The sequence below is a fragment of the Petaurus breviceps genome, unplaced genomic scaffold (assembly GCF_028583685.1).
Source record: "Petaurus breviceps papuanus isolate PSGF00001 unplaced genomic scaffold, PetGlider_PUasm1.0 90977, whole genome shotgun sequence".
Classification (NCBI taxonomy): Eukaryota; Metazoa; Chordata; class Mammalia; order Diprotodontia; family Petauridae; genus Petaurus; species Petaurus breviceps.
This window is the reverse complement of record NW_027187391.1, coordinates 49824706-49836262: the sequence shown is the minus strand read 5'-3', so window position 1 is coordinate 49836262 and position 11557 is coordinate 49824706. Positions and strand designations below refer to the sequence as shown.

The window sequence follows — 11557 nt, the reverse complement described above, 5'->3', positions numbered from 1 at the left end:
CTGCCTGTATACTTTGAAGTTCGGGGTACTGACCTTTTTCCCCTGAACTAGGTAAACAATACATATTTGAGTGATTAAAGTAAGCTTGTTAACCCATTTTGAGTTGCTTTCCTTTGTCAAGACAGATCCAAGAACCTGTGCTGGCAGCCACCCTGGGAATGCTGGGGTGCTTGCCGCTACAAAATGGCGTCATGAACAGGATCTGCAGAGTAAAAGGAAAGTATGGGGACTGGGATAATTGTTTGTTTCCCAGTTGTGGTAGCTGTGACTCTGTGGAGCCATGGAGCAGGAGAGAAGAATGGCCTGCATGCGGACTTCGCTGAGCTGAGAGCAGGAATGGTGAGCTGCCTGCATCGGGACCTGAGCAGAAGCCAGGAGCGGCTGCCGCCTGCGGGAGAAGGAACCAAGAAGTTCAGAATTCAGCCACAGGAAAAGATAAGAACTGAGCAGCAAAGCAGGGGCACTGAATGTGTTTCCTTGCTGCATCCCACAGTTTGGGACCCTGGGGGAGGATGGACTTGTGCCTCTGACACCTGTAACATCAGAACCAGATTGCCAATTAGATAATACTATATGAGGATCTCCTATTCCTTTCTATAAAACTCCTGTCTATCCAAGCTAAAATAATAAAAATGTAAATTCTACCTAAATTAATTTACTTATTTAGTGCCATACCAAACTGCCAAAAATTATTTTATAGAGCTAGAAAAAATAACAAAAAACATCTGGAAGAACAAAAGGTCCAGAATATCAAGGGAATTAATTTAAAGAAATGCAAATGAAGGTAGCCTAACCATTCCAGATCTTAAATTATATTATAAAGCAGCAATCATCAAAACTACTTGGTGCTGGCTAAGAAATAGAGTGGTGGATCAATGGAATATATTAAATACAAAAGACACAGTAGTCAATGATTACAGTAATCCACTGTTTGATATACCCAAAGACTCCAGTTTCTAGAATAAGGAATCAGTATTTAATAAAAACTCCTGGGAAAACTGGAAAATAGTATGGCAGAAACTAGGCATAGACCAACATCTCCCACCATATACCAAAATAAGGTCAAAATGGGTACATGATTTAGATACAAAGACTGATATTATAAGCAGACTAGGAAGGCAAGAAATAGTTTGCCTGTCAGATTGATGGAAGATGGAAGAATTTATGACAGAACAAGAGACAGAGAACAATATGCAATGTAAAAATGGATAATTTTTATTACATTAAGTTGAGAAGTTTTTGCACAAAGTCAATGCAACCAAGATTGTAAGGGAAGCAGAAAGCTGAGAAACAATTTTTACAACCAGTATATTTTATAAAGGCCTCATTTCTAAAATATATAGAGAACTGAGTCAAATTTATAAAAATACAAGTCATTCCCCAATTGAAAAAGTGGTAAAAGGATATAAACAGGCAGTTTTCAAATGAAGAAATTAAAGCTATCTATAATCATATGAAAAAATGTTCTAAATTACTATTGGTTAGAGAAGTGCAAATCAAAACAGTTCTGAGGTACCACATTACATCTGTCAGACTGGCTAACATGATAAAACAGGAAAATGATAAATGTTGGTGATGTGGTAAAATTGGAACACTAATGCATTGTTGGTGGAGTTGTGAGTTGATCCAACCATTCTGGAGAGCAATTTGGAACTATGCCCAAAGGGCTATAAAACTCTTTGAACCAACAATACCATTTCTAAGCTTTTATTCTAAAGAGATCATAAAATTGTAGAAAGGACCCACATATACAAAAATATAGCAGTTCTTTTTGTGGTGGTGAAGAATTGGAAATTGGGGGGGAGGTGTCCATCAACAGAGGAATGACTGAACAAGTTGTGATACATGAATGTAATGGAATACTATTGTTCCATAAGAAATTATGAACAAGCAGACTTCAGAAAATCTTGGAAAGACTTGCATAAACTGATGCTGAGTGAAGTTAGCAGAACCAGGAGAACATTGTATATGGAAACAGCAGCATTATGCAATGACTAACTTTGATAGACACCTCTTCTTAGTAATGCAAGAATCTAAGACAATTCCAAAAGATTCATGATGGAAAATACTATCCACATGCAGAAAAAAAAATTATGGAGTCTGAATGCAGATTGAAGCATACTATTTGCCCTCTCTTTTCTTTTCCTTTTTTTTTTTGTTTCTTTTTTCTCCTGGTTCCTCCCATTGGTTCTAATTCTTCTTTACAACATGACTAATGTGAAAATATGTTTAATATGAATGTATAGGTAGAGTCTATATCATACTGCATGCTAACTTGGGGTAGGGGAAGGGTAGGGAGAAGGAGAAAATTTGTAACTCAAAATTTTATGGATGTGAATGTTAAAAACGAAATATATAGATATAGGTATAAATATCTATATCTATATATAGCTATAGATATAGATACCTCTTACCTGTCCCTTACATTACCAATCTTCATGGTGTGAAACAGAGCCCTAACATTATTATACCAAGGTAGCTGAAAGATAAAATGACTAAGTAAAACAAAAGTTTAATCTTCTGAGCATTTTGATTCATAAAGCTCAATTTCATTCATCTGTTACTTGCCAAAATACCAGACTGGGAAAGGTAATGAAACCAGATGCAACCTGGGTGTACTAAATCCATTAAGAGAGTGACTTCTCAGAGTATCATTGACCACCTTCTCTAGTATGGGCTCTGGAAATGAGTGTACCATAGGCCCAAAGACTTAATTGTAACAACTGAAACAATACCTTTTGTCTTGATGCTCTTTTTCTATGCCCATATCTCTTCTTGGCCTTCTCTGTCTCAATTCTGGTCTCTAGCTTTTCTTTGTGTGAATTAAATGTAACTGCAATTGAAACCTAGTGTTTTTAGTTTCACTAGATTGCCTGCCTTTTCTGAGAACACCTCTAAATCCCAAAGCAAATGCAGTGAACTGAGACAGAATCTGTGAATCACAGTTTTCAAACTATGCACCTCAAAGAATCCCAGGGGAAAATTTGAGTGAGCCCTTTGAAATAATCACTGGTCTAGGAAGACATGTTCAATTTGTGTCTTTTTCATCAAAACTTGTAACAATAATATGAAAGTGTCTGCGTTCCAAGTTATGAGTTGGTATAGTGGATAGAGTCCTGTATTTAGGGTTAAGAAGACCTAAGTTTCAATCTTTCCTTAAATACTTGACCAACTGTGTCACCTTGTGCAATTCATTAAACCTCTCTTGTCCTCAGTTTTTTCATCTATAAAAAAAGATTTTACTCACTTGCCTTTAAGCACGCTTTCATTTTTAAGACTATGATACTATTATCTTTGCATCTCCATTCCTTGGTCCAGTGTAACATAGAAACTACAGATTTTTTTAAAAATTTAAAATCTATAGCTTGGTATAAAGAATTATAGCTCCTAGTTTTAGAAAGTCACAAGTTTCCCTCTTACTTTGTGTATTTACAAGGTACTAACAATACTTTGATATTAAATGGAGTTAGGATGCAGAATTATTCTTTTATCAGAAAGAAGAAAAAAATCTGGACTGAGTTCATTGAAAAACAAGAAACTGAACTGCTTTTGGACACTGTACCAAAGCACAAGTTTGGGTATGATGCTAGGCAGTTGCCTCAGGGAGGAAGGTCAGAGACAGAACTAGAGACAGAGACAGGCTAGCTACATGGAAACATCAAGAGATCCCCTTCCCTCTTTGGTATATGGATTTCAAAACTAGAAAAATTTCAATATTCAGAATGCACAGAAAAGTCCATGTGAGATTCTGTAAGAACAGTGGGTTGAGGGACCTCAAACCACAGGGGCAACATAAGGCAAAATCAGCCACCAGTAAGGTATTCTTCAGTTTCCAGAGTTAACCTGAAGATTGGAAAAAAACAATTATAACTTCATTTAAAAGAATTTGTAGTATTACCATATTGTGAGTTTCTTATTTCTCCACTTTCTTGTTATGATATGGGAGGGAGGGAACTTGGTGAAGGATGCTTAGTATAGCTCTTTTGCAAATGACCTCTGGAAACAAGAAAGCAAAATTACAAAGTGAGTTGGGAGTTTAGACCCCAGTAGAAATGGCTGGTTGCCAGATACTTAAGAATTTTGCTTCTATATCTTTTTTTTTTTTAAGCAATTGGGGTTAAGTATCTTGCTCAAGGTTACATGGCCAGATATTTCTGGGTGTGGTGCTAAGTGTCTGAGCCCGGATTTGATCCCCAGGTCATCCCAACACTGGGGCCGGTGCTCTTACTTGCTGTGCTACCTGGCTACCCTGCTTCTATATTTTTTTTAAAATACCAATTTCAGCAGTTATTATATTCTAACTCTAATGCAATGGTGTTTTGCTTTTGGGGAAAAAGAAAATCTTAATGGGAAATGAGGGTAAATATCAGCTAATTGTGATAAATATATGAAATATGCTAATAATTATTATTTTACTTTTTAAACCAAGATTGAGCAGAAGTTAAAGGGGTCACTCACAGCCCTTGGGGCACTTGTGAAAAGCCAAATGATTTCGGGAGGCCCTCAAAAAATGTAGAGAAAAACATCCTTTGTATGTAGGGAAATCAGTGCAGTCCTTGAGCTGCAAGTTGTGCAGGTCTGAGTTAAAACAAAGTCCAAAGTTCTTTAAAATAGGAATTCAATTGGAATTCTGGGAAACACTTTAGTGTTAGTGTTCTTTCCTCCTCTAGTGGTTGGTGTGGTTTGGGGAAGGGAGAGCAGGAAAAATAGGTATATCAGTTTAGAGTTAAGTTACTTGCAGCTAGCCAGATAAGTAATCCTTGTCTAAGTGTGGGCGTATCTACCTTTGTACATGTGAAAAATCAAAATTTCCTGAACATTTTAAATGGAAGATTAGCATATGGATTTTTCCAGCTGATTTTTTTTTTAATTTCACTGACAAATCTTTGTTTATTTTTTTTCCCACTTTTGCCCTTCTTCACTGGAATTGTTTCTTCCAGATTAATAGTTGATGTGTGTACTTCTCTACTGGAAGTTCCATCAATCTCAATCAATAAGAGAAATAATGTAATTTTAGAGTTTAATTTTTGAATTTTGTCCTTTTTCTCATCTTTACTTCCCTGAAAGTATTTTATTTTCAGCCTAAGATTCAAAGTCCCTCTTCTGGCCAACCCAGAACATCTATTAAGTTGCCAAATGAATAGTGAGTTGTGATGCCAGTGTGTTCTTGCCCAAAGTAAAGACTGATGTTAATTAACACTGATTAAAATTATGTGCTATTGGCTACAATGCTGTGTAATTTCATGTGGCATTGAATTCATTGTTACTGCCTGGCTTCTCCTATGCTAACTGTTGGTGTATACTTCACAGGTCATCCTGGCATGGTTCTTTAGATGTTTGTTTTCAATGACACTTTTTAAACAAAGTGTTTGCTTTCCTATTGTTGACTTAACTGGATATAATTTTAACTAGAATTTAAACATAATGTATCTCAAAGCATTAGAGATGGTATAATCTGATGGATAAAGAAACACAAGGAAGACTTAATTATTAAAGCAGAATATGAGCATTGAAATAAAGAGATTATAAAACATTGACAGGGAGTTGTCAAAGATTTGAGGAAATGAAAAGCAAGGAATAACAAAACCAATGGGGAAACAACAGATTGACACACTGAATCTATTGTATTTAAATTTTCAGGAATTATTCATTGTTCAAAAGTTTCTGATCACAATATTGCATAATTGGAATTTTATCAATAGAGTTCCCTACATAGAGGAGGAATTCTTTAGTTTGAAGAAACAATTATTATGTGTATGCCACTAAATTTTAGGAGAGAAAGGCAATAATTCTCTGAATTATATTCTTACTCAGTCACGAGTTAGACACAGCCTACCTGAGATAATTTGTGGCAACAGTCAACTATGGATTTCCAGGGAAGATTAATATGCATATAGATCTTGGGTCCCAAAAGTCATATAAGATTGAGACCTTGAGATACCCATAGAAAATATGAAGACTGTCTGTGTTACCCTAGAATGTGGGGTGCAAATAGAAAAATACCTAACCATTTTAGAATGTTATTTTTAGAAATTTTAGAAAAATACCTAACCAAAGAATATTCCAAAAACATATGTGAACCTTCTTTATTTAGGTAGCATGCTCTTGGGATAAAACCTCATATGATGCTATAGGCTGATTCATGTGTCAACTCATATTCCTTTTTTAGTTCCTGTTATTTCCTTACATCATGAAAGTATACCCATACTAATTTTGTATGTCTCTATTAACTACATATTGTAGACTATTTTTGCTGTTCAGTTTACTTATTTATGTATTGTATGTATGCATGGGTTATTGCTGTGTGCATAAGATATAATTTGCATGTTATGTGCATTTAGTCACTAAAGAACCTCTAGACAATGATGCATAGCATTGCTTTTGTTGTTGTTCAGTTGTTTCCATCCCGTCCGACTCTTCATGAAACCATTTGGAGTTTTTTGGCAAAGATACTGGAGTGATTTGCCATTTCCTTTTCAAACTCATTTTATAGATGAGAAAACTAAGGTAAACAAGGTTAAGTGACTTGCTAAGGGTCACATTGCTATTAAGTATCTGAGGTCATATCTAAACTCAGGAAGATGAGTCTTTCTGACTTTAGGCCCCACACTATCAACTGTGCCACTTAGCTGCGCCTTATTATGTTTGCAGTATACAACATTAATATGAATATGATATGAAATATATCGTGCTATAATTTCTAATACATCAGGAAAATTGCCTCAGATATGTTGGACTTTTATGTTTATGGTATATAAGTTCAAGTATACCTCACGTAATTTTGGCAGCCTGAAAAATAGTGCACTGAAAGTGTGAATGTAGGAAATGGCTAAGTGGCACAGTGGAGAGAAGACTGACTCTGAAGTCAAGAGGACCTGAGTTCAAAGCTGTCCTAAGACACTTACTAGCTATGTGACCCTGGGTAAGTCACCTAATACTAACTACCTCTAAAATAAAAAAGTATGATTGTAGCCCAAAAATATACTTTTTCCTGGGCTTTTTGCTAGTGGCCCATGGAAATGAAACTGGCAGTGAAATGATTGCTCTGCTATAAAAGATAAAATCATATTATTATGAATTTTCTCATGAAACAACACATATAAAATCAAAACTGTGAGCACTAGTTTTGAATGACATAATGGGGTACCATGTCAGAGTGAGAGAACAAGTGGCAGAGTTAAATAGAGATATCAGATAGAATACACTCCACTTGTGACATGGATATAATGGACCACTGTCATCGGGGGACATCTAAATGTTAGGGTCAGCAGTATCCAAGCTGCTGGAGAGACCAAGGCCACTAAAAACCTGGAGAACTCTGCCTGAGAAGCAGAATGAGCTTGTGGGATCCTGGGTCATGGGGCCAGCATCGAGTAATATAAGAGACTTCTGAGGGGACTCCCAATTATCTTCAGGCTCCAATTTCTCTAGCAACACATAACTAAATTATGGCTGCATTTGTAGGGTTTAAAGAGGGGTCACCACTCATTAAGTGATGAGACTGTATTATTTTCCTATGTTATGACTGTGATATGGATGTAGGTGGTAGGAGGAGAGATGCCTGTTAGCTCTTTTCTGCCAGTAACATCTGGGAGCATTCATTCCCTTGGTAAAATTGAAATTAGATCTGATCTGGGATTTCAGACTTTGCAGACAGTGGCAGGTTTCCAGCTTACTTGAGAATTTTAATATCTTTTAAAATTCAGATTTCACATAGCAAATTTATTCTACATTCTAATGAAAGTATGTTTTATTTTCGGGTCACATGAAGTTAGAGAGGAGATAAGAATCATAATGGGAAATTGGGAAAAATAATAGCGAAGTGTGTAAATTTATAAAATATTTTATGAAAATGATTTACATTATCAGCCCTAGATTTAGCACAGAGAGAAAAATGAACCAAAGTACCAAGGGGCAGGGACCCAGAGAGGCTTCTGAGAAGAACCTGGGTCTTGATATTCATTCATCTGTTTGTTTGTTTGTTTTCTAGTACCCATATCAGGGGGATGGAGGATGGAAGAAGATATATCAGTCTAAAGGATAACTTCCTGTGCCTGGTTACCAGCAACAAGCTTTTATATATGTGGGAACCTACTGTCCCCTCTTGTCACTATCCCCCTAAAATGAGTGTGACATTGCCAGTTATTGGCTTTGTGATCATGGGAAAATGTATTCCAAGTTTTTCAATCTCTTCTGCAATAGCTAAGAGACAGGAAGACCTTCCCCAGCTCTGGGCCATTCCAGAACCTACTGTATATCACTTTTTCTGTCTGGATGAAATGCAAATCATTAAGTCTATTCTTTCCAGACCGACTGCTGAATCCTGAGGTCCACCAGACCTCACCAGCTGCCTTGTGCGTCTGCTCTGAGAACTCTCACCTGTTATCCGCCCTAACCGCCAGACCCCCGCTCCTCACCATCCTCTCTGCAGCTGTACTCCTAGGATTTGGGGGTCATTCTATCCATCTCGTGCTGAACTTTCTTTTAGGTACTGACGATTTCAATTAAAGTGTGAACTCCTGCAAAGAAAACACTGTCTCCCCTTTTTCTCTTAGATCCCCAGTTTCTGGAACATTAATAACATTTAATAAATGCTTTTTTTTTTCATTCATTCATCCATTTATTGACTCACTCATTCCTAGTCTACAAAAAAATGGAGATATTTAAAAGCCTTCTTTTCATTGAATCACCAGGTCGCTGTGAGGAAAAAAATGCTGTAAAATATGTAGATGTACTTTTGAGTTCATAGAAATTAAACAATTCACTTCCAAGATATTATGGTAGTTCCTTTAAAAAAAAATCATCAGACTTCAGCTTGCAGGACGAGCCAAGGTGCAGTCCCCACCCTGAGAGCTGAGAGCCTCAGAGCTGGGGGACAGAGCAATGCGCAGGCGTGAAAGGCCACTTCCGGGATGGAGGTGAGCGGAAAGGGAAGTGAGCTACTGGGCCGGGCGGCGTCCTGGAGACTCAGGAAGGAGGAGCCCTGAGTTAGAAAGACCTGCTGTTCCCAAACATGGACTAACATGAGGAAGCCCTGCCGTGGGGAGGGAGCCATCTGTGATATCGGAGATGAAACAGATTCCACTGTCTGGCAGAAGAAACCACGTGGGGCTGCTGGAAGTGTGGTGTGGAGGATTGGGACTAACCTACCCTTGAAGCCATGCCCTCTGGCATCCTTTCAGGCACTGCCCAACTTGTCCAGAGCGACGTGACCCCGGACCCTACTTTGGCTGATATTGCTTGGATAGCAGCAGATGAAGAGGAAACCTATGCTAGAATCAGGAGTGACACCTAGCCCTGGGGCATAAGTGGAAACCCAGCCCCGTGCCCTGGTGCCCAGCCTTAGAAAAGCTCCTGGCCTTGAAGAAGCATGGCCTGCCAGCCTGGAGCAGAAGTATTAAACCACAAGATGAGCCAAGTCACTTCTGCAGCGAGATTGCCAAGATTGTGGCAGCGGGTACAGCTTTGGCTTCATTAATGCCAGATTTCTTATTTTCGGGAAATTCAGATGTCTCCTCTCCATTACCTTGTGTTGCATCCTCCTTCCACTCAATAACTTATTTTGTCATTAGTGACATCACAGAGGAAGCTGAGTTAGAAGGCCCTGAGCTTCCATAGGCCCCCATGCTTTGTTCTGCCATCTCGGAATGTTGTAAAACCCCAAAGCTGTGTCTCTCTCTCAAAGACTAGCAGCTTGGCGGACATGATGGGCATCCTGAAGGATATCCCCCTGATGAAGCAGAGCCAAGACCTGGATTGGAGCTTGATGAAGGAAGAAGACCCTGCCGTCCTCATTTCATAGGTGTTAAGGAGAAAGTTTGCTCCGAAGGAAGAGGATATGAGCATGAAAGGAATTTGAAGACCCTTTTTATGGGACCCCATATATGGCCCTTTCTCTATAAACTGTCTCCACAGATACTTCTCTCTTGCAGTTAGAAATGTCCTTCCACAATGGAAAACATGGACAGGCTAGAAATGGGGAGAAGAGAGAAAAGCTGCACTGCTTCCCCACACTTCAAACCTTATTAAAACTTTTAAGGGCAGTGTTCTTAAAATAGTTTTGAGTTGTATTTGCAAGTAGAGTCATATTGCTTTGCTTTTTTTAGGTGGAAGAACAAGATGAGAATTTTTGTTTGCCTCCTGTAATGTAATGCAAGGAAAGGCAACTTCCCAAGGTTCAGAATACCAGCATAGGTGCTCTCCATTTTATTCAGCGACAAACGACAAACCAAAAACAGAGAAGATCAAAACACGACATCATTCAAAATACAGCATTTACTAAGGGTGATTAAATAATCTCCAAGTACTACCCCACCCCAGGACCTTCCAATCATTCAATCAATTACAAAGTCCCTGTTCTAAATACTTCTCCACCCCTAGGCTGTACCTTCATTTGGTCCACCACAAAGCCCCTCTTCTCAAATGGAGATTAGTTTCCAATCTAAGTAAAGTACATTCATTTGCTCAACCATAGAACACAAAAAGGTCAAAAGTTCCCCACCCCTGGATCACAATTGAATCTACCCCAGAGTTACATCAAGTTTAAACACAGCACTTAATACCCAAATGGAGGTCTTTTCTTCATCTTGACAGCAGGCAAGTTCTCAGCAATCTTAGTTCCTGGGGAGACAAGGCTTAGCAAGGCCACAAGATACATTGCCAGTCCCTTCATTAATGCATCCTCTGTCTGTAGAACAGTCCTAGAACCCCTGAAAACATTAGCAAAACCCTCTCCCAGGATTTCTGTAAACATACAAGAAAATCCTTCTTCAGGGCTTCTGAACCAACAGAAAGGTTCCCAGACCCCTGCAACAACAGTGCTGTCCTTCACCAGTGGACAGTATTCACTCTGTCTGCAGGACATTCTCCAGACCCCTGCAACAACAGCACTGTCCTTCACCAGTGGACAGTATTCACTCTGTCTGCAGGACAGTCTCAGGAGCTCTTAGCCAACAGCCAGGTTCCAGGACTTCTTCAACAAAAGGACTGTCTTTCACCAGTGGACAAATCTGGCAAAACAACATCAAAACAGACAGACAAAGTACCAGCAAAACAGCCATGTCTCCTCAGTCCTTGGCAGCTCAGTGGGCAGGTCTCAAAAGTCCAGGGCAATTCAAAGTGGCCCCCAGCAATTCTCTCAGTCTCTCTCTGCCTCCACGAGGTGCTGCTTCCAAAAAGTTCTTCTGCCTCTCTCCTGTGTCTCTCCAAATCTATGTCACCAGCTCCTCCCAGTTCAGGACTCTCTTTTCACATCAACAAGTCCATCCCACAGGTGGGATTAACAAGCTCTGGGTTTTAACACAATCAGTTTGAAAACCAAGCCAATACAGGGGAATCTTTATATTACATTACTATCACACCTCCTCATGTGAAAATAAGCCCCAGACCGATGACTCGCTTCACTGCACAATCTACCCAGCTCCTGATCTCAATTGGGAACATGCAATATGTCCCTCAGACTCTGCTGTTTCCTTGCAGGGGATGAAGGTGTTGGGCAGCCCTGAGGTCTTCTCAATACCAAACATAAAGCAAGATTTGCCACCAGGCATCCTCACAC

General features: G+C 39.0%; 1 pseudogene; it reads left to right on the top strand.

Annotated features, from left to right (window-relative positions):
- The first annotated feature begins 9023 nt into the window (after positions 1-9023).
- Positions 9024-9859, top strand: LOC138153209 (mitochondrial fission regulator 1-like pseudogene; annotated as a pseudogene).
- Positions 9860-11557: the final 1698 nt, after the last annotated feature.